A 25,225-nucleotide genomic window follows, 5' to 3' on the forward strand; every position below is an offset into this window, starting at 1 on the left:
CGGGCGCTTCCTGCCTTTTCATGTTGGCAAACGTTTTGGTTTTAATGCTGTCCTAAGGAGTTTTGGCCCTCAGCACCACTTTTGAGGTTCCTTAGCGCCAAGCTCTTTCCCTGGGCCTATCCATTAGTGCTTCCAACACAATTGCTTTCGAGGTCTCTCCAGACTGAGATTCAAGGCTGCAATGAGCAGGGTGCAGCTGGCCAGCAAGATGGCCCCTCCCCTTTAAGAACTGGACAGCGCCAGTCTGTCTGGCTTCCATGGTAACGGACATCGCCTGAGCTTCGGTAGCGTTCTGAGGTAGTGCGTCACTCCCCGACGTTAGTGCCTTAAGAGAGGTGTGTAGCACCTGGTTTAACGCTCAAACACCTCCAGGGGGCGATAGAGGTGAATTTTGCAGTCGGAGGCGATAATTAGCGCCGGGCACTAAACTTTGCGCCCGGCCGATATTAGCGCCCCAAAATGGGCGCTACCGAATTTTTCCTCCACGGACTGCAGCGGTTCAAGAAGGCGGCTCACCACCACCTTCTCGAGGGCAACTAGGGATGGGCAACAAATGCTGGCCTTGCCAGCGACGCCCACACCCTGAGGAGGAATAATAATAGAGTTTTTGCTTCCACTTTTTTACCCCCACTCAAATTATCCTTAGGTAAGTTGCTGTCAGTGGGGCATCCAAAGAGTGCAGCGCCCTCTACAGGGCATCTGGGACCTGTGTGAACAGGGCAAGCAATTGTGTGTCTCCCTAACCAATCAGATTGAAGAACTGTTAATGAGCAGAGCAGCGTCTGAACCAGGAAGTGCAAGTTCAAATGTTAAATTCAATGTAAAATCAGGTACAGAAAGCAAAATAAAGAGAGGGAAAGAAAGAATGGATTAAGAGAGAAAGAAAATGTAAAAAAAATGTTATTCAATTTTTATTTTAAATCTCCAATAATTAAACTCTGAAGGAATAAGACTCCACACTTGTAAAAGTTAATTTTCAGTGCCAAAGAGGTTGTTTGGCAGTAATGAAGACTTATCACGCCGTTAAAAAGGGTACTTAGACTGGAATGATTTGACTTAACTTTCTGTGGTGAGTTTATTATTTATGATGTCAGCACAGGAACTTCCTGCCGTTCAATGCATTTCGATGGACAGCCAGACGGCGAGATGCCTTTTCCGTATAGCTTACGGAGGAGCGGAACATCTCGGACAGCGACCTCGATTTTCCCGTAACTGCACATCTCCGCTCGCCAGAAGTTGCTGTCCGATTTGCACGTAAATAACGGTGAGCACTGTTAGCCTCACTGCTTTTTCACAAGGGGTCTGTTCATGGGGGGTGGGTTTGGGGGGGGGGTCACTGGGGGTCGGTTCACTGTAGGTTCACTGGGGGTCGGTTTCGGGGGGGGTGCCGGTTCACTGGGGGTCAACGGGAGGTCGGTTCACAGGGGGTTCCCCCCACCCCCACCCCCACCCCAGGCAATGGCTTCAGCATCCTCGCAGCCCCCCACTCTTTATGAAACTAGCAGCCCTTGCAAACGTGGAGTCCAGCTGTAAACGTATCATCATTGCCAATCTCACTGCTCAAACCTCTGCACCAGGAGCGTGAAAGGCTGACAATTAGCCCAAGGTGTTAACCTGGAAATGGTGCAGTGATGCTGCTCTGTCCCTAGATGTCTATAGCGTGCCCTGTGAGTATTATCGTCACTACAGGGAATAGCAGCCTCTGGTGGTGGACTGTCAGTACTACACCATCCTCTGTTTCTATGGCATTGATAGCCTGTCCAATTTAAACACTACTGACTTGCCTTTGGTACCATATTTGAAGGGTTTAAACTGTCGAGTTAAGTGAGCTGTTATAACTGTAGACGCACTGAGCATTGCTTCAGACCCTGTATTTTAACTGGCTGCTTAGCCAGAGAGCAGGTAACTGTTACCAGCAGTAACCAGGCTGCAGTTACTCACTGACACTGCAGGGTAACTGGCTAAAGATGTGGTCGGCACTTTGGGTGTTGATCAATTAAATACAGGGACGTATAAAAAAAAAAAATCATATGAAGAGTCCTGTCACTCACAACTTACATTTTTCTCTTTGAGTTTCGCTCATTTGGTAGCACGCTCTCTCGCCTCTGAGTCAGAAGGTCGTGGGTTCAAGTCCCCACTCCAGAGACTTGAGCACAAAAATCTAGGCTGACACTCCCAGTGCAGTGCAATGTTGGAGGTGCCGTCTTTCGGATGAGACGTTAAACCAAAGCCCCGTCTGAACCCTCTCAGATGGACATAAAAGATCCCACGGCCACTATTCGAAGAAGAGCAGGGGCGTTCTCCCCCGTGTCCTGGGGCCAATATTTACCCCTCAACCAACGTTGCTAAAACAGATCATCTGGCATCTCATTGCTGTTTGTGGGAGCTTGCTGTGCACAAATTGACTGCCGTGTTTGTCTAAATAACAACAGTGACTACATTTGAAAAATACTTAATTGATTGTGGAGATTTGGGACATTGTGAGGATTTGATAGACGCTGTATAAAGATCTTCCTATCTATTTAATTTTTATTTTAATTGACTCTTTGCCTCTTGAAACTCCCGTTAGTTATCGAGCATCCTGTACACCACCATTCACATCTTGTAGCCTGTCTGTAAAAAAAATTCTCCATTTAAAGATTCATGTCAAAGGCTGTAAAGCGCTCCAGTTAAACGGCGATCTTTCTGTGATATGCTCAGCACGTTCTTCAAATATAAATTTATTTAAAGAGTTCGACCTTTATGTGAAAAAAAACACCCTGCGTTGTGATTTATGATGTGTCATTGAAGCCTTGCTGTATCATTTTCAACTAGTCAAAATCAAATAGTTTCAGTAAAATAGAGTGAGGCAAAACTGGACATTTCTTTACAGAATCTTTGTCGCCAGAAAGGATCCGAATTTCATTGTGACTTAATCTCCTGTTCAGGGGAGATAGAGGTTTAATATAAACATACAACTTAAGATGTTGAGCTGATCAGGCAGCCATAATTGTAGCGAGGGTATTAGTGGGGAAGGTGCCAGTCTAAAAACCAACGCAATTTATTTGGACCCTTCGTACTGAGAAAAGCATCAGGCAGGCATGCTATTAACACTAGGTGCAAAGATTGCAATGACCTTGGGAATCCCATTAGTATGGAAGGAAAGTGAATTATTGAAAGACATAAGTAGAGCACGCTCAACCCAGCCCATGCTCTCCACCTGATTCCCGATCAGAGGCAGTGACAGATGAAACAGTGATTCCCATTCTATCTATCCCTACAGGAAAGGTTACTTGAGAAATGGGGTCTGACTGTGAGTGTCCGAGAAAGTAATTGTCGTGGGTATCCTTGAGTGAAGCAGCATAGAAACAGGCCATTCGGCCCATCAGGTCTCTGCTGGTCTTTTCCTCTCTATGAGACACCTCGTCTAATCCCAAACCTTTCAATATCCCACCTAGTTTAATCCCATTCTTGCTGCTGAGTCAGAAGGTTGTGGGTTTCAAGTCCCACTCCAGAGACTTGAGAACACAATCCAGGCCGACACTCCCAGTGCAGTGCTGAGGGAGTGCCGCACTGTCGGAGGTGCCGTCTTTCGGAAGAGACGTTAAACCGAGGCCCCGTCTGCCCTTTCAGGTGGACGTAAAAGATCCCATGGCACTATTTCGAAGAAGAGCAGGGGGAGTTCTCCCCGGTGTCCTGGACAATATTTATCCCTCAACCAACATCACTAAAACAGATTATCTGGTCATTTATCTCATTGCTGTTTGTGGGACCTTGCTGTGCGCAAATTGGCTGCCACGTTTCCTACATTACAACAGTGACACTTCAAAAAGTACTTAATTGACTGCAAAATGCTTTGGGATGTCCTGAGGTCATGAAAGGTGCAAGTTCTTCCTTTCTTTGAAATACCAGAGTCTGTCAGAGCTTTGGCCGGCTCCTGCTACCTGACTGCTTGCCCCTCTGCTCCGTTAAACGTTAGCCAGATAGAAAAATCAATATTAGCTCAGCTAGAGAGATAATCCTGCCTCACCATCTGAACAGCTCAGTCTGTTAAACTTACATTGAACACAACCTAAAACGCCCGGTATTTTTTGTGATCCACAGACCAGCCACTTCACGTAGCCGATTCGCCGATGTTGAGTGGGCCGGAGAGGGTCGCCAACCCTCCAGAGATTGGCCCGGAGTCTCCAGGAGTTGAAGACGAATCTCCAGGGCACGGCCGCCAGCAAAAACCCCGGAGAAAAATCAAAGGGGCAATAAAAAATGAGTCTGTTTTTTTCTCATTTTCTTTGAACACTTTTGTTTATTAGTTATAAAATTATTGGAGATAAAAATGAAGAAAGACAGACTTGCATTTCTACAGCACCTTTCACAACCACCGGACGTCTGAAAGCCCTTTACAGCCAATGAAGTACTTTTTGAAGTGAAGTCGCTGTTCTAATGTAGGAAACGCGGCAGCCAATTTGTGCACAGCAAGTTCCCACAAACAGATATGTGATAATGACCAGATAATCTGTTTTTGTTATGTTGGTTGTGGGATAAATATTGGCCAGGACATCGGGGAGAACTCCCCTGCTCTTCTTCAAAATAGTGCCATGGGATCTTTTACAATGACCTGAGAGAGCAGACGGGGCCTCGGTTTAACGTCTCATCTGAAAGACGGCACCTCCGACAGTGCAGCACTCCCTCAGCACTGCACTAGGAGTGTCGGCCTGGATTTTTGTGCTCAAGTCTCTGGAGTGGGACCTGAACCCACAACCTGCTGATGGGGGAGAGGGCTGTTTGACTGGGCGGGGGAGGGTGGGGTGGTGGAGTTGGAGGCAGGAGGTCATGTGATGAAGCCTCCAGGAATACGTCCAACTAGAGTTGGCGACCCTAAGTGTGACCTATGGCTTTCTGGACCATCTCCCATCAGTAGAGAAGGGGGTCAGCAACAGGCGAACACACTATGGGCTGCTGGGAGGCCATGGGGTGGGATCCTGGTTTATTTTATTCGTTCTTTGGATGTGGGCGTCGCTGGCAAGGCCGGCATTTATTGCCCATCCCTAATTGCCTTTGAGGTGGTGGTGAGCCGCCTTGAACCGCTGCAGTCCGTGTGGTGAAGGTACTCCCACAGTGCTGTTAGGGAGGGAGTTCCAGGATTTTCACCCAGCGACGATGAAGGAACGGTGATATACTTCCAAGTCAGGATGGTGTGTGACTTGGAGGGGAACTTGGAGGTGGTGGTGTTCCCATGTGCCTGCTGCCCTTGTCCTTCTAGGTGGTGGAGGTCGCGGGTTTGGGAGGTGTTTGGTGGGCTTCCAATCATAGGAAGGGTATTGGAGCCACTGAAAGGATTCATTACACTGAAGAATCAGGCCAGGCTATGTGCTTAAGTCCTGGAGAGGAGCTTGACCCATAACCTTCTGACTTACAGGCAAGAGTGGCACCACTGAACCAAGCGAAAGAGGGTAATTAGAAGAGCTATTTGTGCACAGGGAGAACATAGGATCATCGGAACAGAAGGTTCCTATAATCCTATCGCTGGGTCAATAACCAGGAACTCCCTCCCTAACAGCACTGTCGGAGCACCTTCACCACACGGACTGCAGCGGTTCAAGAAGGCAGCTCACCACCACCTTCTCAAGGGCAATTAGGGGCGGGCAATAAATGCTGGCCTTGCCAGCGACGCCCACATCCCAGGAACAATTTTTTTTTAAAGGAGGCCATTCAGCCCCTCGAGCCTGGTCCGCCATTCTGTTAGATCACGGCTGATCTGTATCGTAACTCCATCTACTCGCCTTGGTTCCGTAACCCTGAATACCCTTTGCCGAAGGGGATGCTTCACCACAAATGGCTACTGAGACAGAAACTGTACATCAGCCCTTGCCCTTGTAGGTAGTGGAGGCCGCGGGTTTGGGAGGTGCTGCCGAAAGAGCCTTGGTGAGTTGCTGCAGCGTATCTTGTAGATGGTTTCACACTGCGCCGGTTCCACAATCTGCGACAGGTTACCAGAGACCAAAGGTGAGCTTGGGTCCTGTCATTTTTATGTTATTTTTTCACAAGGTTTCGGCAACATACTGACCGAGCAATTGTTCCATTGGAGTCACATGTAGGCCGGGCTAGGCAAGGGTAGATGCTCCCTTCACCACAGGACTTTAGTTACCAGTTGGGCTTTTACAGCAGCTGGCCAACCTTCATGATTTTAGCAGGTAAAATAACCAGATTTGTTGAATTCGATTGTATAGTGGATGGTCGCTTTTACCGCTTACCAGCTTTTTACTGATTTCAGCTGATTCCAGAACTGAGAGGTTAAGAGAGAAAAGGGGAAAACTGAGGGGTGACCTGATCGAGGTCTTTAAGATAATGAAGGGGTTCGATAGGGTCAACGTAGAGAAGATGTTTCCACTTGTGGGCGAGTCCAGAACTAGAGGTCATCAATATAAGAGAGTCACTAATAAATCCAATAGGGAGTTCAGGAGAAACTTCTTTACCCAGAGAGCGGTGAGAATGTGGAACTCGCTACCACAGGGAGTGGTTGAGGCGAATAGTATCGATACATTTAAGGAGAAGCTGGATAAACACATGAGGGAGAAAGGAATAGAAGGATATGCTGATGGGGTCACCCTGGTCAAGATGGCGGCCGTGACGGTCCGGTGCTGAGATCGCTCTCCCTGTTTCGGGCGGCCAGCTCTCGCCGCTTGCTCCCGCAACCGGAGCGAGGTGCTCGGCGAGTCGGGCAGAGGCAGCGCAGTGCGGTCAGCAGCAGCCAAGCCAACCCGCTGGAGCACATCGGCCGGCAGCTCCTCGGCGGGAAGGAACTCCGACTGGGAGGAGGGGAGCCGAGCATGGCGGCCATAGGCTGACCCAGGAGAGAGAGAAGTAGGCCCTGGGCCGTGGAGTGTGGAGCCGGTGACGGTGAAGAGGAGGCCGCATTGGAACATTCACATCCCGACGATGTGTTCGGCGAGTCGGGCAGGGGAGCGCAGCGCAACGAGCAGCAGCAGCAGCAGACTCACGACACGCTGCAGCACGTCGGCTGGCAGCTCCATGGCGGGTAACTCGCAGTCCGGATGGGAGGAGGGGAGCCGGGCATGGTGGCCAGAGCGGGAGAAGCAGGCCACCACACGTGGAGCCGGCAACAGTGAGGAGGAGGCCGCGGTGAAGAGGAGGACGGAGCGGCTGAGGGACATCGTGCTCCCACTGCCACGGGAAGCCATTGTATTGACTCTGAACGCGGCGCTGTATGTATAGCTGACGCGTCCCCACGGGGAACAAGCATTCCATTGTACTTGTTACATATGGCAAATAAATCTAATCTGAATCTGAGATGGAGAGGGGTGGGAGGAGGTTCGTGTGGGGCATAAACCAGCCTGTTTCTGTGCTGCAGACTCGATGCACATTTTTTCTTTCAGAACCAGTGAAGCTTGCTCCAGTTTTCACAATGAGGATCAGTGGGACAGAATCTCTCCTCAACTTGGCAGAGGGGAAGAAGGGTCCTGCTCATGAGGCTGATCAGAGGAGAGGAGCGAGGCAGATGTAAAATGCCGAGATAGCGGGTGCGTGAGGCCATGGCTACATCTGTCGATGTGCACTGACAGTCGGTACACGGGCAAATGAGGCAGCTGTTTTGCATGCAGCATGAGCATCCATTACAGAACTGAATGAGATAGCTTGTTTTTGATGTGTGGAGGCAGGTGTTTTTAATTTTGTTAAGAGCATAAACACCAGTTGGGCCAAATGGCCTGTCTCTGTGCGGTAAATTCGATGTAATCCGCGATGTCTTAAACTTAATTCAAATTCTCAAAGTGTGGGATTTAAACTCGCATTCTCCGGATTGCTAGCCCAGTAACAAACCCACTACACTACCGTACCCACAGTAGTGAGTTAGAAATTACTGAGGGAGCGTGAGTGCTGAAAGCATCAAATTAATTTTTTTATTGCGACAGGGCTCTAAGAACATTTTGAATTTTGACACCTGATTTGGTGCATTTATTGTCATTTTGGAACCAACTAATTGTGAATCTCAGTATTACTTCTTTTTTTTATTGAGTAAACTCCATCATCGTTCCAAACCCACTCCCTATTTTATGTGGAAAACCTTGGCAGTTTCGCAAGTACAGAAAGAGGAAATTGTCAAATAAATCCAGTTGATGCATTCACACCTGGGAACATTCGACTTAGCTCAAACTAACTGTTAGAGCCAGCATTGAAGAAAATAAACTCGCACAGAAGGCAACAGCCAGGCATGTCCCAGAAAGGTTCATCTGAATAAAATCAAAAGCTTCCAGAAGATTTGATAAAGTGAATAGCGAAAAGGAACGTGTGTTTCTCCAGCGCCTTTCACCACCTCAGGACGTCCCAAAGCGCTTTACAGCCAATGAAGTACTTCTGAAGTGTTGTAACGGTTGTAATGTAGGAAATAAGGAGGAACTGTTTCCAGTGGCAGGAGGGTCAGTAACCAGAGGACACAGATTGAAGGTAATTGGCAAAAGAACCAGAGGGGAGATGAGGAGAAATTTCTTTACATTGGGAGTTGTTGTGATCTGGAATGTGCTGCCTGAAAGGGCGGTGGGAGCAGATTCAATAGTAACTTTCAAAAGGAGAATTGGATCAATTCTTTAAAATTCGCAGGGCTATGGGAAAAGAGCAGGGGGAGTGGGACTAATTGGAGAGCTCTTTCAAAGAGCTGGCACAGGCACGATGGGCCGAATAGCCTCCTTCTGTGCTATGAGGTTCTATGATAGGCTGACACATGGGCTGAATTGCTGGTTGCATCATCCATGATGCTGGCTTCTTTGTGCTAGATTGTGTCCAGTGTGGAATACGATGTTTCAGCCGTGGCTCAGTGGGGCAGCACCCTCGCCTCTGAGTCAGAAGGTTGTGGGTTCAAGTCCCGCTCCAGAGACTTGAGCACAAAATCTAGGCCCACACTCCCAGTGCAGTGCTGAGGGAGTGCTGCACTGTCGGAAGTGCCATCTTTCAGATGAGATGTTAAACTGAGGCCCTTTCTGCTTTCAGGTGGATATAAATGATCCCATGGCACTGTTTCAAAGAAGAGCAGGGGAGTTCTCTCCGGTGTCCTAGGCCAATATTTATCCCTCAATCATCATCACTAAAACAGATTATCTGGTCATTATCAAATTGCTGTTTGTGGGATCTTGCTGTGCGTAGATTGGCTGCCGCGTTTCCTACATTACAACAGTGACTACACTTCAAAAGTACTTCATTGGCTGTAAACGCTTTGGGACATCTGGTGGCTGTGAAAGGCGCTATAGAAATGCAAGTCTTTCTTTTTCTTTTCTTTACCAGCCAGGCGCTCTATAGCAAGATCGTGATGCGTGAGGGAGCTGTAACTACAACCGTTCCCTGTTCCTTTTTGTCCGGCACACTTAGCCAGTCAGTATCAGCGCGATTGATTCTTTTACGCCCGAGTGCTGGGGCTTTGAATTCAAGGAATGAATCTAAAAAGGAAACAAGATGTTTCTCCAGCCCTATCAATAACGCCACTGCAATCAATAGACATCCAGCCCTTGATAAGGTGAATTTCCTTTTTAAGAACTACCCTGTCACTTGTGTAATAATGAGGTCTGAACCTTCGCTCTGGCGGAGCTGAGCCCCAAGGCTCAAGTGGTAAATGTGAATTGAAGGCCGCAAGGTTAAGACGTAGGAAGGAAGGAAGCTATGAAGAGAGACTGGACAGGCTGGGGTTGTTTTCCTTGGAGCAGAGAAGGCTGAGGGGGGACCTGATTGAGGTGTACAAAATTATGAGGGGCATAGATAGGGTAGATAGAAAGGAACTTTTCCCCTTAGTAGAGGGGTCAATAACCAGGGGGCATAGTTTCAAGGTAAGGGGCAGGAGGTTTAGAGGGGATTTGAGGAAAAACTTTTTCACCCAGAGGGTGGTTGGAATCTGGAACTCACTGCCTGAAAGGGTGGTAGAGGGAGGAACCCTCAACATTCAAGAAGCATTTAGATGAGCACTTGAAACGCCATAGCATACAAGGCTACGGTCCAAGTGCTGGTAAATGGGATTAGAATAGACAGGGCTTGATGGCCGGCGTGGACACGATGGGCCGAAGGGCCTCTTTCTGTGCTGTATAACTCTATGACTCGATGGCTCTATATGTCCCGCACGTCTGGTCATGCCCTTCGTGGCACAGTGGGAAAGACACCTTCGCGGCAGAGCCAGCGAGGGTTTACTGGGGTGGAAGTAAAGAGTGAGATGAGGCTGAGGAGAGCAGCCACTCAGGGATCTTGGCAAGGCTGCCTTACCTCAGAATCTGGGCACGTCCTGCTCTGCTCACACAGGGGCAAAGAGCTGGATGACAGGAAGCCACTTACCAAGTTTGGGGCAACGAAAGCGCCATAAAGCACTTTTTTTAAAGAAAATATGCAAGCGATTTGAAGCAAAACATAAAACGGCCAAAGAGAAACAAAATGCAGACCCACCAGCACCTGGAAGAGTAACAACACGACTAATGTGTCAGTTGTGACCCTTCATCAGAATGCACATCCTCTCATTAATTGATGGGCCGACTATTTCCACAATTTCCTGTTATTATAGAAAGAAAGAAAGCGAGGAAGAAAGAAAGAAAGAAAGAAAGAAAGGAAAAAGGGAAGGAAAAGAAAAAAGACTTACATTTCTATAGCGCCTTTCACAACCACCAGACGTCTCAACGCGCTTTACAGCCAATGAAGTACTTTTGAAGTGTAGTCACTGTTGTAATGTAGGAAACGCGGCAGCCAAATTGCGCACAGCAAGCTCCCACAAACAGCAATGTGACAATGACCAGATCATCTGTTTTTAGTGATGTTAGTTGAGGGATAAATATTGGCCCCAGGACACCGGGGAGAACTCCCCTGCTCTTCTTCGAAATAGTGGCCACGGGATCTTTTACATCCACCTGAGAGAGCAGGCGGGGCCTCGTTTTAACGTCTCATCCGAAAGACGGCACCTCCGACAGTGCAGCACTCCCTCAGCATTGTACTGGGAGAGTCAGCCTCGCTTTATGTGCTCAAGAAGGAAGGAAGGAAGGAAGGAAGAACTCAGTAACACAGGTCCAAGAGTGCTGGAGATTGTATTGGGATGCACCATTTACTAATTGAGGGGAGTTCCTCATTGCCAATCGCACCCTTCGGATTTTGGAGTGAATCCCAGCATCACCTCACCCTGTAGAGCCTTGTGGAGGTGGGCGGTCTTCCCTGGGGGCAGGGAGAGTGGATGAGGGGGCGGGAGGGGGCGTCAGGGAGGGGGTGTCAGAGTAGTGTGGGGGGGTGTCAGTGTTGAGGGAGGGGGGGGTCGTTCATTCATCGTGCTCTGCGGCAGATTGCGATAGCTGTCAGAGTGCGGCTTTACAAATCCGTCAGACTAGAGGCAAAACCTCCTGAGGATTGAGATGGGGAAATAGAAAGTGAACGCGATGTGAAGACATAAATTAAATCAGTGTGTTTGTTTAAGCTCATTATTGATCGCTATATATATATATAATTAATTAACAAAAAAAATCAAACTATGCAGAGTCTCAGGGTTGCTGAGTGGCAGAATTAAACTGCAGTGCCTAGGGCTCCCTGACATCCAACACAAGTTTTGCATCCAGAATGTTTCATGTTTACAATCCTGTATAATAGCTGGTGGCTCATAGTTCCAACTAATGATGCTGTGTTCATATCGTGTGGATTCGCTGCTGATTCATGGAAGGTGTATTGACTTCTCACTTCGGGCTTTGTCTCCTCACCCAGCCACCCCAACAGCCTTTTTTTCCCCAATATCTCCAATATTTTTATAACTAATAAACGAAGATGTTAAAAAAAATGCACCATTTGTTTAACATCCTGATGATTTTTCTCCCGGGTGTTGCAGGCAGCAGTGTCCCGGGAGATGAATCTTCAATTCCTGGAGACTCCAGGGCAATCCCGGAGGGTTGGCAACCCTTGACCAGGCATCTTGACCAGGCAGCTCACCAGGCGGTGGGGTTGAGGGGGGCAGTGGGGGGGTGGAATTCCAGCGACTCTGACGCGGAGCCAAGCTGGAGATTTTATCTGTGGGGGGGTGGGGGAGGCAATCACCAGAGGAGGCGTGGTGGGGGGGGGGGGAGTGGGGGGGGGAAGCAGACAGTGCAGCAGACAGCTGCCCATTGGTACCGAGAAATTTCCCTGGGGTCAGCCTTGGCTCAGTAAGTAGCACTCTCATAGGAACACAGGAGGAGGCCATTCAGCCCATCGAGCCTGTTCCGCCATTCAATGAGATCGTGGCTGATCTGCGACCTAACTCCACATACCCGCCTTTGGCCCATATCCCTTAATCCCTTTGGATAACAAAAATCCATCAATCTCTGATTTAAAATTAACAATTGACCTAGCATCAATTGCCATTTGCAGAAGAGAGTTCCAAACTTCTACCACCCTTTGTGTGTAGAAGTGTTTCCTAATTTCACTCCTGAAAGGTCTGGCTCTAATTTTTAGACTCTGCCCCCAGTCCTAGAATCCCCAACCAGCGGAAATAGTTTCTCTCTATCGACCCTATCTGTTCCCCTTTAATCATCTCCGAGTCAGAAGGTTGTGGGTTCAAGTCCCACTCCAGAGACTTGAGCACATAAATCTAGGCTGACACTCCCAGTGCAGTGTTGAGGGAGTGCCGCACTGTCAGAGGTGCCGTCTTTCGGATGAGACGTTAAACCGAGGCCCCGTTTGCTCTCTCAGGTGGATGTAAAAGATCCCACGGCCACTATGTCATAGAAGAGCAGAGGCATTCTCCCCAGTGTCCTGGGACCAACATTTATTCCCTCAACCAAAATCACCCAAAAAAAACCAGATTATCTGATCCTTTATCTCATTGCTGTTTGTGGGACCTTGCTGTGCCAACTCTCGTAATGTAAAATAGCATGTCACCAAAATAAAAAAGGAATGAATGAATTAATGTCTTGTATAAACAGAATGCACAGTAGGGAACGGTGGAAGATTGAATTCATTCCACTGCTAAGAAAGGCTAGATATTCGCTCGAGAATCCCTCCTTGGTGATTAGTCAGCTCTTAAGTTGTGGAAACAGCGTTCCCAGGTGGGCATCCTTGATATACCCATCATCTAGTTGGTATTTCTTCCATCCTTTCTGAACTCAGTGGGTGGCCCTCTCGCCTCTGAGTCAGAAGGTTGTGGGGTCATAGTCCCGCTCCAGAGGCTTGAGCACAAAAATCTAGGCTGGCACTCCAAGCGCAGTGCTGAGGGAGTGCTGCACTGTCGGAGGGGCAGTACTGAGGGAGCGCCGCACTATCTGAGGGGCAATACAGAGGGAGCGCTGCACTGTCGGAGGGGCAGTGCTGAGGGAGCGCCGCACTATCTGAGGGGCAATACAGAGGGAGCGCTGCACTGTCGGAGGGGCAGTACTGAGGGAGCGCTGCACTGTCGGAGGGGCAGTACTGAGGGAGCGCCGCACTATCTGAGGGGCAATACAGAGGGAGCGCTGCACTGTCGGAGGGGCAGTACTGAGGGAGCGCTGCACTGTCGGAGGGGCAGTACAGAGGGAACGCTGCACTGTCGGAGGGGCAGTACAGAGGGAGCGCTGCACTGTCGGAGGGGCAGTACTGAGGGAGCGCTGCACTGTCGGAGAGGCAGTACAGAGGGAGCGCTGCACTGTCGGAGGGGCAGTACTGAGGGAGCGCTGCACTGTTGGAGGGGCAGTACTGAGGGAGCGCCGCACTGTCGGAGGGGCGGTACTGAGGGAGCGCCGCACTGTCGGACGGGCAGTACTGAGGGAGTGCCGCACTGTCAGAGGGGCAGTACTGAGGGAGCGCCGTACTGTCGGAGGGGCAGTACTGAGGGAGCGCCGCACTGTCGGAGGGGCAGTACTGAGGGAGCGCCGTACTGTCGGAGGGGCAGTACTGAGGGAGTGCTGCACTGTCGGAGGTGCAGTACCGAGGGAGCGCTGCACTGTCGGAGGGGCAGTACTGAGGGAGCGCCGCACTGTCGGAGGGGCAGTACTGAGGGAGTGCTGCACTGTCGGAGGGGCAGTACTGAGGGAGCGCTGCACTGTCGGAGGTGCTGTCTTTTGGATGAGATGTTAAACCGAGGCCCCGTCTGCCCCATGAGGTGGATATAAAAGATCCCATGGCACAATTTCGAAGAAAAGCAGGGGAGTTATCCCCGGTGTCCTGGCCAATATTTATCCCTCAACCAACATCACTAAAAACAGGTTATCTGGTCATTATCACATTGCTGTTTGTGGGAGCTTGTTGTGTGCAAATTGGATGCTGCGTTTAATACATTACAACAGTGACTACACTTCAAAAGTACTTCATTGGCTGTGAAACGCTTTCGGACGTCCGGTGGTCATGAAAGGCGCTATAGAAATGCAAGTCTTTCTTTCTTTCTTTCTCCATCATGATATGACACCTCCTTGCTCTTTGTTCCGGGAGGCAGTCACACCCTTTAGGTTAAGTAGTAATTTAGAGTTCGTCAGTGGGCAGGGACCGGGAGGTGTGACTGTGAGTCAGGCAGGTATGGGGACCCAGGATGTAGTGATGGAGGAACCTCAGCCCTGGACCTTGTCCAACAGGTACAAGGTACTTTCTACCTGTATGGATGAGGAAAAGGACTGCAGGGAGGATGGGCAAACTGACCACGGCACTGTGGTACAGGGGGCCATCCAAGTGGGGGGAGAAAGAAGGTAGTGGTGGGGGAAAGTATAGTCAGGGGGATAGAGCATCCTGACGAACTGTATCACAGTGTGGTATGGCAGCTGTAGCTACTATGACCGGAAAGCCCTGCAGCGGGTAGTCAAAACTGCCCAACTCATTACCGGCACCCGGCTACCGACCATAGAGCACATATACCAGAAACGCTGTTTACGGAGGTCACGGACCATCATCAAAGACCCTACCCACCCCAGCCACAGTCTGTTCGCCCCCCTGCCGTCTGGGAGACGCTACAGATGCATTCGCACCCGTACGACCAGATTTAGGAACAGCTTCTTTCCCAGGGCTGTCATCCTACTGAACTCCACAAATAAACTCTAAAGCCTGCACATCTGCCAATGCACTTTATAATGTTTATGTTAATGTATTACAAGCCAAATGAATGTTGAATGTTTAAATGTCTTAATCTAAATGTACACTCTCGGGAGCCGCAAGCCTACATTTCGTTGTACTGCACTTGTGCACTAACAATGGCAATAAAGTTGATTATTATTATTATTATTATTATTATTAGATACTGTTCTCTGCAGCCGCGAAAGAAAGTCCCGAAGGCTGTGTTGCCTGCCTGGTGCCAGGGTTAAGGATATCTCCTCGCGGCTGGAGAAGAACTTGGAGTGGGAGGGGGAGGATCCAGTTGTCATGGTCCATGTAGGAACCAACGACATAGGTAGAACTAAGAATGAGGTTCTGCTGAGGGAATTTGAGGAGCTAGGATTGAAATTAATAAGCAGAACATCAAGGGTAATAATCTCTAGATTACTACCTGAGCCACCCGCAAATTGTCATAGGGTCAAGCAGATCAGAGAGTTAAATGCGTGGCTCAAAGAGTGGTGTGGGGAAGAAGGGGTTTCAATTCATGGGGCACTGGCACCAGTGCTGGGGTAAGAGGGAGGTGGTCTGTCGGGGCGGGCTCCACTTAAACCGGGCTGGGATCAGCGTCCTAGCGAATCGAATAACTAGAGCTGTAGATAGGGCTTTAAACTAAAAAAGGGGTGGGGAGAGGTCAGGTGAGGGGAAATTTAGAAATCTAAAGAGAAAGGTCAATGCAATAGAGCAGTGTAGCGATTTGGGTAACAATCAGCAGAATGTGACAGGCAGGGACAGAGAGTTTAACGGTAGCAGTGCAGCAGAGAATAAGGTCAAAACAGGGAATAATAGTAAAACATTTAAATTAAAGGCTCTTTATCTGAATGCACGAAGCGTTCGTAACAAGATAGACGAAGTAGTGGCACAAATAGAGATAAATGGGTTTAATCTAATAGTCATTACAGAGACATGGTTGCAAGGTGACCAAGGTTGGGAACTAAATATTCCAGGGTACTTGACGGTTTGAAAAGACAGGCAGAATGGAAAAGGAGGGGGGCTGGGTAGCCCTGATAATAAAGGATGACATAAGGACAGTAAAGAGAAAGGATCTCGGCTCGGAAGATCAGGAAGTAGAATCAGTATGGGTGGAGATAAGGAATAACAAGGGGCAGAAAACACTGGTGGGAGTAATATATAGGCCCCCTAACAGTAGCTGTACCATTGGACAGAATATTAATCAAGAAATAGTAGGAGCTTGCAACAAAGGTAATGCAATAATCATGGGGACTTTAATCTTCATATAGACTGGACAAATCAAATTGGCAAAGGTAGTCTGGAGGACGAGTTCATGGAATACATTCGGGACAGTTTCCTAGAACAATATGTCATGGAACCAACCAGGGAACAGGCTATTTTAGATCTTGTATTGTGAAATGAGACAGGGTTAATTAGCAATCTCATAGTTAAGGATCGTCTGGGGCAGAGTGATCATAATATGATAGAATTTAATATTAAGTTTGAGAGTGACTTGACTAAGTCCGAAACTAGAGTCTTAAACTTAAATAAAGCTAATTACATAGGTATAAGGGGCAAGTTGGCTAAGGTAGATTGTAAAAATAGATTAAAAGGTATGGCAGTAGATAAACAGTGGCTAGCATTTAAAGAAATATTTCATAATTCTCAATAAAAATACATTCCATTGAGAAACAAAAACTCCACAGGAAAAGTGATCCATCCGTGGCTAACTAAAGAAGTTAAGGATAGTATGAGATTGAAAGAAGAAGCTTATAATGTTGCGAAGAACAGTAGTAAGCCTGAGGATTGGGAGAGTTTCAGAAACCAGCAAAGGATGACCAAAAAATTGATAAAAAGGGAAAAAATAGAATATGAGAGAAAACTAGCAAGAAATATAAAAGCAGATTGTAAGAGCTTCTACAAGTATGTAAAAAGGAAGAGAGTAGCAAAAGTAAACATTGGTCCCTTAGAGGCTGAGACAGGAAAAATTATTATGGGAAATAAGGAAATGGCAGAAACATTAAACAAATATTTCGTATCTGTCTTCACAGTTGAAGGCACAAAAAGTATACCAAAAATGGTGGGGAACCAAGGGTTTAATGAGAGTGAGGAACTTAACGTAATTAATGTAAGTACAGAAAAAGCACTAGAGAAACTAAAGGGACTAAAAGCCAAAAAATCCCCTGGACCCGACGGCCTACATCCTAGGATTCTAAAAGAGGTGGCTGAAGAGGTAGTGGATGCATTGGTCTTGATCCTCCAAAATTCCCTAGATTCTAGAACGGTCCCAGTGGATTGGAAGGTAGCAAATGTAACACCGCTATTCAAGAAAGGAGGGAGAGAGAAAACAGGGAACTAACTACAGGCCAGTTAGCCTGACATCAGTCATCAGGAAAATGCTGGAATCCATTGTTAAGGAAGTGGTATCAGGGCACTTAGAAAATCATAACATGATTAGGCAGAGTCAACATGGTTTTATGAAAGGGAAATCGTGTTTGACAAATTTATTAGAGTTTTTTGAGGATGTAACTAGCAGGGTAGATAAAGGGGAACCAGTGGATGTAGTATATTTGGATTTCCAAAAGGTATTCAATAAGGTGCCACATAAAAGGTTATTACACAAAATAAGAGCTTCTGCGGTTGGGGGTAATATAGTAGCATGGATAGAGGATTGGTTAACGGACAGAAAACAGAGAGTAGGGATAAACGGGTCTTTTTCAGGTTGGCAGGCTGTAACTAGTGGGGTGCCGCAAGGATCAGTGTTGGGGCCTCAGCTATTTACAATCTATATTAATGACCTAGATGAAGGGACCGAGTGTAATGTATCCAAGTTTGCTGATGATACAAAGCTAGGTGGGACAGTAAGCTGTGAGGAGAACACAAAGAGTCTGCAAAGGGATATAGACAGACTGAGTGAGTGGGCAGTAAGGTGGCAGATGGAGTATAATGTAGGGAAATGTGAGGTTATTCACTTTGGTAGGAAGAATAGAAAAACAGAATACTTTTTAAATGGTGAGAATCTTTCAAATGTTGGTGTTCAGAGAGATTTGGGTGTCCTCGTGCAAGAAACACAGAAAGCTAGCATGCAGGTACAGCAAGCAATAAGGAAGGCAAATGCCATGTTGGCCTTTATTGCAAGGAGGTTGGAGTATAAGAGTAAGGAAGTCTTGCTACAATTGTACAGGGCCTTGGTGAGACCACACCGGGAGTACTGTGCACAGTTTTGGTCTCCTTATCTAAGGAAGGATGTACTTGCCTTGGAGGCAGTGTAACAAAGGTTCACTAGACTGATTCCTCAGATGAGAGGGCTGTCCTATGAGGAGAGATTGTGTAGAATGGGCCTATACTCTCTGGAGTTTAGAAGAATGAGAGGTGATCTCATTGAAACATACAAGATTCTGAAGGGGATTGACAGGGTAGATGCTGAGAGGTTGTTTCCCCTGGCTGGAGTGTCTAGAACTAGGGGTCACAGTCTCAGAATAAGGGGTCGGCCATGTAGGACTGAGATGAGGAGGAATTTCTTCACTCAGAGGGTTGTGAATCTTTGGAATTCTCTACCCCAGAGGGCTATGGCTGCTCAGTCGTTGAGTATATTCAAGGCTGAGATCGATAGATCTTTGGACTCTAGGGGAATCAAGGGATATGGAGATTGCGCGGGAAAGTGGAGTTGAGGTCGATGATCAGCCATGATCTTATTGAATGACAGGGCAGGCTCGAGGGTCTGTGTGGTCTTATGTTCTTATCCAATTCCCTTTTGAAAGTTACTATTGAATCTGCTTCCACTGCCCTTTCAGGTAGCGCATTCCAGATCACAACAAATCGTTCCATTAAATTTTTTTCCCCAAAACTCCCCTCTGGTTCTTTTGCCAACTATCTTTAAGCACTTGTTTCTACAATTTTAACACGGGTGAGTTAGTGCCAATGTTCCTTTTAAGCTGCCACGTTTCCTTCACTACAACAGTGACTACACTTCAAAAAGTACTTAATTGACTGTAAAGTGCTTTGGGACGTCCAGTGGTCATGAAAGGCGCTGTTGAAATGTAAGTCTTTTTTTCTTTAAGTCACTTATTCCAGCTCACAGCCTCTGTATTCTCACTCCACATGGAGCTCATGAATTTTTCTTGTCTCCAAAACTCAATTTCCTCTTTCTCCCCAACTATCTTCCCCATCCTGACACCTCCAGCAGTCCACCTAGCGCAGCCCAAACCCACCATAGCTTCTCCTGTATCTCCCTCTTAAGCCTCAGTAGATTCAGCTGCTCCACGTGATCTATCTCCTGCTCTCTTTCACCCCTTCAGAACCAGCTTCTGAACTTATAATAACTCCCCAGCCACAGATATTTCCCCTCCTTCAAATCTGCCATCATTTCCTCTCCAATTGCCACCCCCTCTCTCTCCCCCTCTTTTCTCTCTAAGGAGCCCAGACTCATTACCGCCATCCAATTGTGTGCTTACCTCGCCTATTCCAGCCACCCTCCCCCTCCCCACCCCGCACCCATCCACACCCCACCCCCGCCACCCACACACCCCCAATCAAATCTCTTCATTCTGGTTTCTGTCCTGCCTACAGTAACACTGGTCAAAGTTGTAAAGTCTGTGGGTTGTTTAGTTAATTAATGCACAGACTCCAAGAGTAACTTAAAACAGGACTTTACTATTCGAAGGTCAGGGCGAATCTGCCCAATAACTCCTGGCACAACACTTATATACTGGTGTGGTCACCGTCGGTATTACCGTATACAGAAGCCAAACAAAGTAGTGCCACACCTAAAATAGTTCTCTTAAAGGTGAACGGTTACATATAATAGTTCTCTTAAAGGTAGACGGGTACATACACTACAATCCTCCCTTTTTAGCTTACAACATACTTATTCCCCATTAAACATAACATATAATCAACTTCATGTAAAACAATTCACAGATATAGTCTCTGCGGGAAACAGTTCACAGATTCAGTCTCTGCGGGAACAGTTCACAGATTCAGTCTCTGGTCTTGACTCGGTCCGAACAACATCTCTGTGGTGTAGCCGGTTCACATTTCTAGCGTGACTCATCCAATAGTCTTTCCCTTGGCTTAACAGCTTGAACTTCTGTCCTGCTGAACCAGCAGTGCTGACTTTTACAAACAGCTGGACTGCCTTGGTAATTTTTCCTACTTTCCAACTGATTTGGCCCCTTTGTAGGGCCCACGTGCATGATCTGATAGAAGTGATAATGATTTAGATGGTTATCGTCTTCTGCTTCGTCTTTTTCTTTTCTGCTTCTTGGAGACTCTCGGGGCTCCCTTATCCGCTGCCAGCTGTAGCGCCACCATCTCTCTATGTTCCTTAGACTTTAAGTGCTTCATCCTGATTTCTGCACTTTGGGAGTTTTCATCACAAGCTGGGCAGACCAAGTCATCGTAATATTCCGTGTCACTCAACAGGTCATGGTAATATTCGGTGTCGTCCTGAGCTAGTCTAGCGAGAGGGCCTGCTACTTCTTCCGTACCCAACTGGACGTTAGCCGACTGTTGTTCCCTCCCTAGACATCTTTCCTGAAGAGACTTCTTCATGCATTCATATTCATCCCGCTCTTCCTGGGTTTCCTGCAAATCCTTCACTAATGACCTCGTTTGTGATTTCAACACTTCCCCTTCCCTCGGGGATTGATTGATCAGGCTATTCAATCCTTCTACTGGAGCAGCTGTTTCAACATTCTGCTGTTCACATTGACGTGATTCAGCGTACTTTTGGCATCCCTGTAAAATCTGTGTTGCAACCTCAGCTATTTCCATAACTTTTGAGAGCTCCGAACTCCTTCCCTTTGAAGATTGAAGCTCGTGTTCAGATTGTTCCCATTGTAGAGTCTTGTCCTTCAGCATATGAAGGAGTTGGCTGACCGTTAACTCTTCCACGGGAACACTGTGGGTCAGAGTCTTCTCCATTTCATCCACCTTTTCCTCCAATGCTTTCACCTTCTTTTCCTCTTGTACTTTGGCTTCCAGCGCTCGGAGAAGTTGCGCCTTGATGCTCTCTAGCTCATGTTCAGAGGCCATTCTTACAGTCTCTGTGTTTCTTACAGTTCCCTTTTCTTCCACTGAACGGATTCCCAGTTGAATCTGTTCTTCAAGTTGTTGAATCTCGGTCATTGCCGCCCCATATTTGTCTTGGGTTTCCTTTAATATTTTTATGAGTTCTTGTACATCTTGTCTTTCATGTTCTGCCATGTCTTTCACCTCTAATTTCTCATCTATGGATGGAACTTCTACCGATGAGTCTGTCTTGGCCTTGAGCTCATCAAGAATTTCCTGCAGCCTTTGGACTTCTTGCTCATGTTCAACCTTCAGTTGCTCATATGCTTCCACTGAAACTAGCTTTTCGGAGGTTGCCAAGTTAACCCCTTCCAGAATTGTAGCCTGGGCCTGTTCATACTGTTCTTTCAACTTCTCACACTCTGCTTGTAAGGAGTCATAGAGAAGAACTGGAATAAAATCCTGGCTTCCTGAGGATTCCTCTTCATTTGCTTCTTCCTGCAAATATTCTAACTCCTGAACAGCATAAGGGAGATGTGATCGGTAATTGGTCACGATGGCTCTATGGTCGCTCTCTGCTTGAGCTAGCTGCTTCTGTTGTCTTTCCAGATTCTCCCATTCGGTGTCATAGAACTTTTTCATTGTTTTCATCTCTTGTATGAGACGGTAACTCAATTGTTCTAATTGTTGTCGTAATTTGAAATAAGTTTGAGTCCGAGCTCGGTGTTCTTCCGTCATGGATATGTCCGTAACTTGAACAGGCTCAGAATTTTCTGTCAAACTAGGTTGTCGTTGTTCGGTGGAGTTCTGCTCTGAAACTTTGTTCTTCTCTGGAGCATAAGCCTTTATGCATGCCTTCGTTTTTCCAACCTTCGTCGGCAAGTCCATTTCAGCCTTGTCTTTCATATTTGGGTTGGTCTTATCGTCATCCGTTTCAGAATCTGAGCTGATTGTCTGCACCGAGTCCACACTCATTATGGCTTTTAGATAGTGCCATTCCATGTCTATTTTCTTGATCCACTCCCGTCCTAGAAGTGGTGGTCCTCCCTCATGTAGTACGTATAAGTTCATTCTTGGGTGTTCTTTACCCCTATCTCTCACTTTGACTCTTATCTTTCCCATGGGGTATACTTTATGCCCCGTGTATGTCTGCAATACGAACTTGGTATCTCTTAAGGGTATATGTGAGAATAGCCGGTGGTAATCCCTTCGATTTATGACTGAAAGAGCTGATCCAGTGTCCAACTCCATTTTCACTTGGATTCCAGCTATTTTTAGCATGACCCAGATAGTTTGTAGGTCAGCTTCCTTACTCACATTGTGAATTCTCAGACTACCCAGCTCCTGGCCATTTGGGTCTGAGTCTGAATTCTGTTCGTCTGAACTCTTCTCAGCCACCTTGTGTACCTTGTTGTACTTTTCCTGTGATGGCTTCCTTTGGTTGTTGGTCCTTTGGTTGTTGGTCTTCTTCCCTGACCGGCATACCTTAGCTATGTGACCCAGTTTGCCACATTTCCTACATTCCTGGTTCTTAAACCAGCATTGGTTCTGGTCGTGTGTTGTCTTCCCACAACGATAGCATTTTGTTGTTGTCGAGGTAATTTGATCCACACTTAGTGCTGCTGTCTTTAGCTGCATTTCCGCAGTTCCCTTCGCTGCGGCTTCGTGCGATGCTGCAATAAGGACAGCCCTGTCAAGTGTAAGGTCGTTCTCTTCGAGTAGTCGCTTTTGCATTCCTTCCTTTGCCAACCCGCACACGAACTTGTCTCGCAATGCCTCTGTCAGATTCCCTCCAAACTGGCAGTATTTCGCTAGTCTACGCAGTTCGACCAAGTATTCTGCGTTGCTTTCGTCTTTCCGTTGTGTTCTCGCATAGAATTTGAATCGTTCCGCCAACATCAACGGTGTGGGGTTCAAGTGATCCTTCAGAACAGCCACAATATCATCGAAAGTCTGATCCACCGGTTTAGCTGGTGATAGTAGATGCTTCAAGAGCCCGTATGTCTTCGCGCCCATCGAGTTTAGCAAGGTTATAGCTTTGTCATCTTCTTCTATTTTATTGGCCTCACAATAGATCTCGATGCGTTCCACGTACGTGGCCCAGTCTTCTACCTCGGCATTAAAATCGTTGATGTTACCACGCTTAGGCATCTTCCTCTCTTTCTGATAACACCCTGAATTATTTCTTTAACTTATTTTTTTTTTTCTAAGATGGCGGTTTTCCCGCGAAAATGGTGGTTTCCCGCGCTTACCTTCTCTCCCCGCCCACTTCAATGGCGGTTTCCCGCTTCTGTCTTCTTCCCCGCCTAATGGCGGCTTCCCGCGTTTCTTCCCTAGCGGGAGGGGTACACTTTCCCCCACAGGCGACGGCCGCTGGCTTTCAGGTTCACAGCCTGCGCGTCGGCTTCAGGGCTTTCCCTTTTCTCGGCAGGGTAACCGGCGCTGGGTACACCCCGTTGACGGCGAACAGGTTCAGCCACTGGGCTGGCTCTCGCTCAGTTCCCCTTGCTCGGGCTCGGTCTCTCTCCCGCTCTCTCGGCTCTACCGGCGCTGGGTACACCCCGTTGACGGAGAACAGTTTCAGCCGCTGGACTGGCTCTCGCGCAGTCTCCCTTGGTCGGCTCTGCCTCTCCTGCTCGCTCGGCTCCCAAACGCCTCTCCCAGCCGTCTCGCAGTCCGGTGCTTCCCTCCCCGGCTGCGGCTGAGTTTATCTCTTCCCGCGCCTACGCTCCCGGTCGCAGCGCTTCGTGGCTTCGGTCGCTGCCCGGCTTTTCCCGCCGGTCGCGGTCTAGCTGTCTCATGACGCCGTTGCATCCCCCAGCCTATTAGTACCGCGGCTTCCTTGCTCCACGCTGCCCCAGTCTCAGCGCCTCTGGGCCCGACTTCTGTCCGGCTCCTTTCCCCCTCGACCGTGGTCGAGTGCACCGCCCTTATCCTCCGGTTATTCTTTTTACTTTTCCCTTACTCACAGTCACCGTGGCCGCCTTGCTTCTCGTGCTGATCGGCTCACTCCTCACCGTGGCAGAAGGGACAGTCAGTGCCTGTTGCTGATGGAAGTCTTTGTCTCTGAATTCTTCCTCCTTTCCAGCTCTGCAGACTCGAGTTTTCTCCCAGCAGAATGACGAGGGCGGTTGCCTCTTCTCGACGCTCGTTAACTGCTTCGGAGTATTGTTGCCGCAGGGTACGATCGGACTCGTCGCCACTGTAAAGTCTGTGGGTTGTTTAGTTAATTAATGCACAGACTCCAAGAGTAACTTAAAACAGGACTTTACTATTCGAAGGTCAGGGCGAATCTGCCCAATAACTCCTGGCACAACACTTATATACTGGTGTGGTCACCGTCGGTATTACCGTATACAGAAGCCAAACAAAGTAGTGCCACACCTAAAATAGTTCTCTTAAAGGTGAACGGTTACATACAAGAGTTCTCTTAAAGGTAGACGGGTACATACACTACACAAGTCATCAACGACATTCTCCTTGACCAGTCCAGGTCATTCGAGAGGATCAACTACTCCATTCTCCTCCACTTCCGATCCACTAATCACCGTACAGTCACAGCTGTAGTGTAGGCGAATGCAGCAACAGAGGTCCCACAAACAGTAATGAGATGAACCACCCATTTTGATTGTATTGGTTGAGGGAAGAATGGTTACCGGAACACCAATAAGACTTCCTACTCTTCTTCAAATAGAGCCATGGGATCTTTTACATTCATCTGAACAGCCTGATGAACAATGTTGTAGCAATAATATTACAACCTGAGTTGTGCAGTATTAATACTGTTATAACCTTGGGTGCTGTTAGAACAATACCAAGTATTCCTAGGTCAGTACAGCACAGGTTAAATAGAGAGTAAAGCTCCCTCTACACTGTCCCATCAAACACTCCCAGGGCAGGTACAGCACAGGTTAAATAGAGAGTAAAGCTCCCTCTACACTGTCCCATCAAACACTCCCAGGGCAGGTACAGCACGGGTTAGATACAGAGTAAAGCTCACTCTACACTGTCCCATCAAACACTCACAGGGCAGGTACAGCACGGGGTTAGATACAGAGTAAAGCTCCCTCTACACTGTCCCATCAAACACTCCCAGGGCAGGTACAGCACAGGTTAGATACAGAGTAAAGCTCCCTCTGCACTGCCCCATCAAACACTCCCAGGGCAGGTACAGCACGGGTTAGATACAGAGTAAAGCTCCCTCTACACTGTCCCATCAAACACTCACAGGGCAGGTACAGCA

The 25,225-nt window shown here is 47.8% G+C and overlaps 1 long non-coding RNA gene across 1 annotated transcript; it reads left to right on the forward strand.

Annotated features, from left to right (window-relative positions):
• The first annotated feature begins 865 nt into the window (after nucleotides 1-865).
• Nucleotides 866-4,305, forward strand: LOC147105009 (uncharacterized). Its single transcript, XR_015081754.1, has 2 exons — nucleotides 866-1,264; nucleotides 4,084-4,305. It is a non-coding gene; the product is annotated as an uncharacterized LOC147105009 (long non-coding RNA).
• The last annotated feature ends 20,920 nt before the right edge of the window (nucleotides 4,306-25,225 follow it).

Source organism: Somniosus microcephalus, chromosome 18 (assembly GCF_052327205.1).
Source record: "Somniosus microcephalus isolate GS21.2 chromosome 18, FLI_Smic_1.0, whole genome shotgun sequence".
NCBI classification, from domain to species: domain Eukaryota; kingdom Metazoa; phylum Chordata; class Chondrichthyes; order Squaliformes; family Somniosidae; genus Somniosus; species Somniosus microcephalus.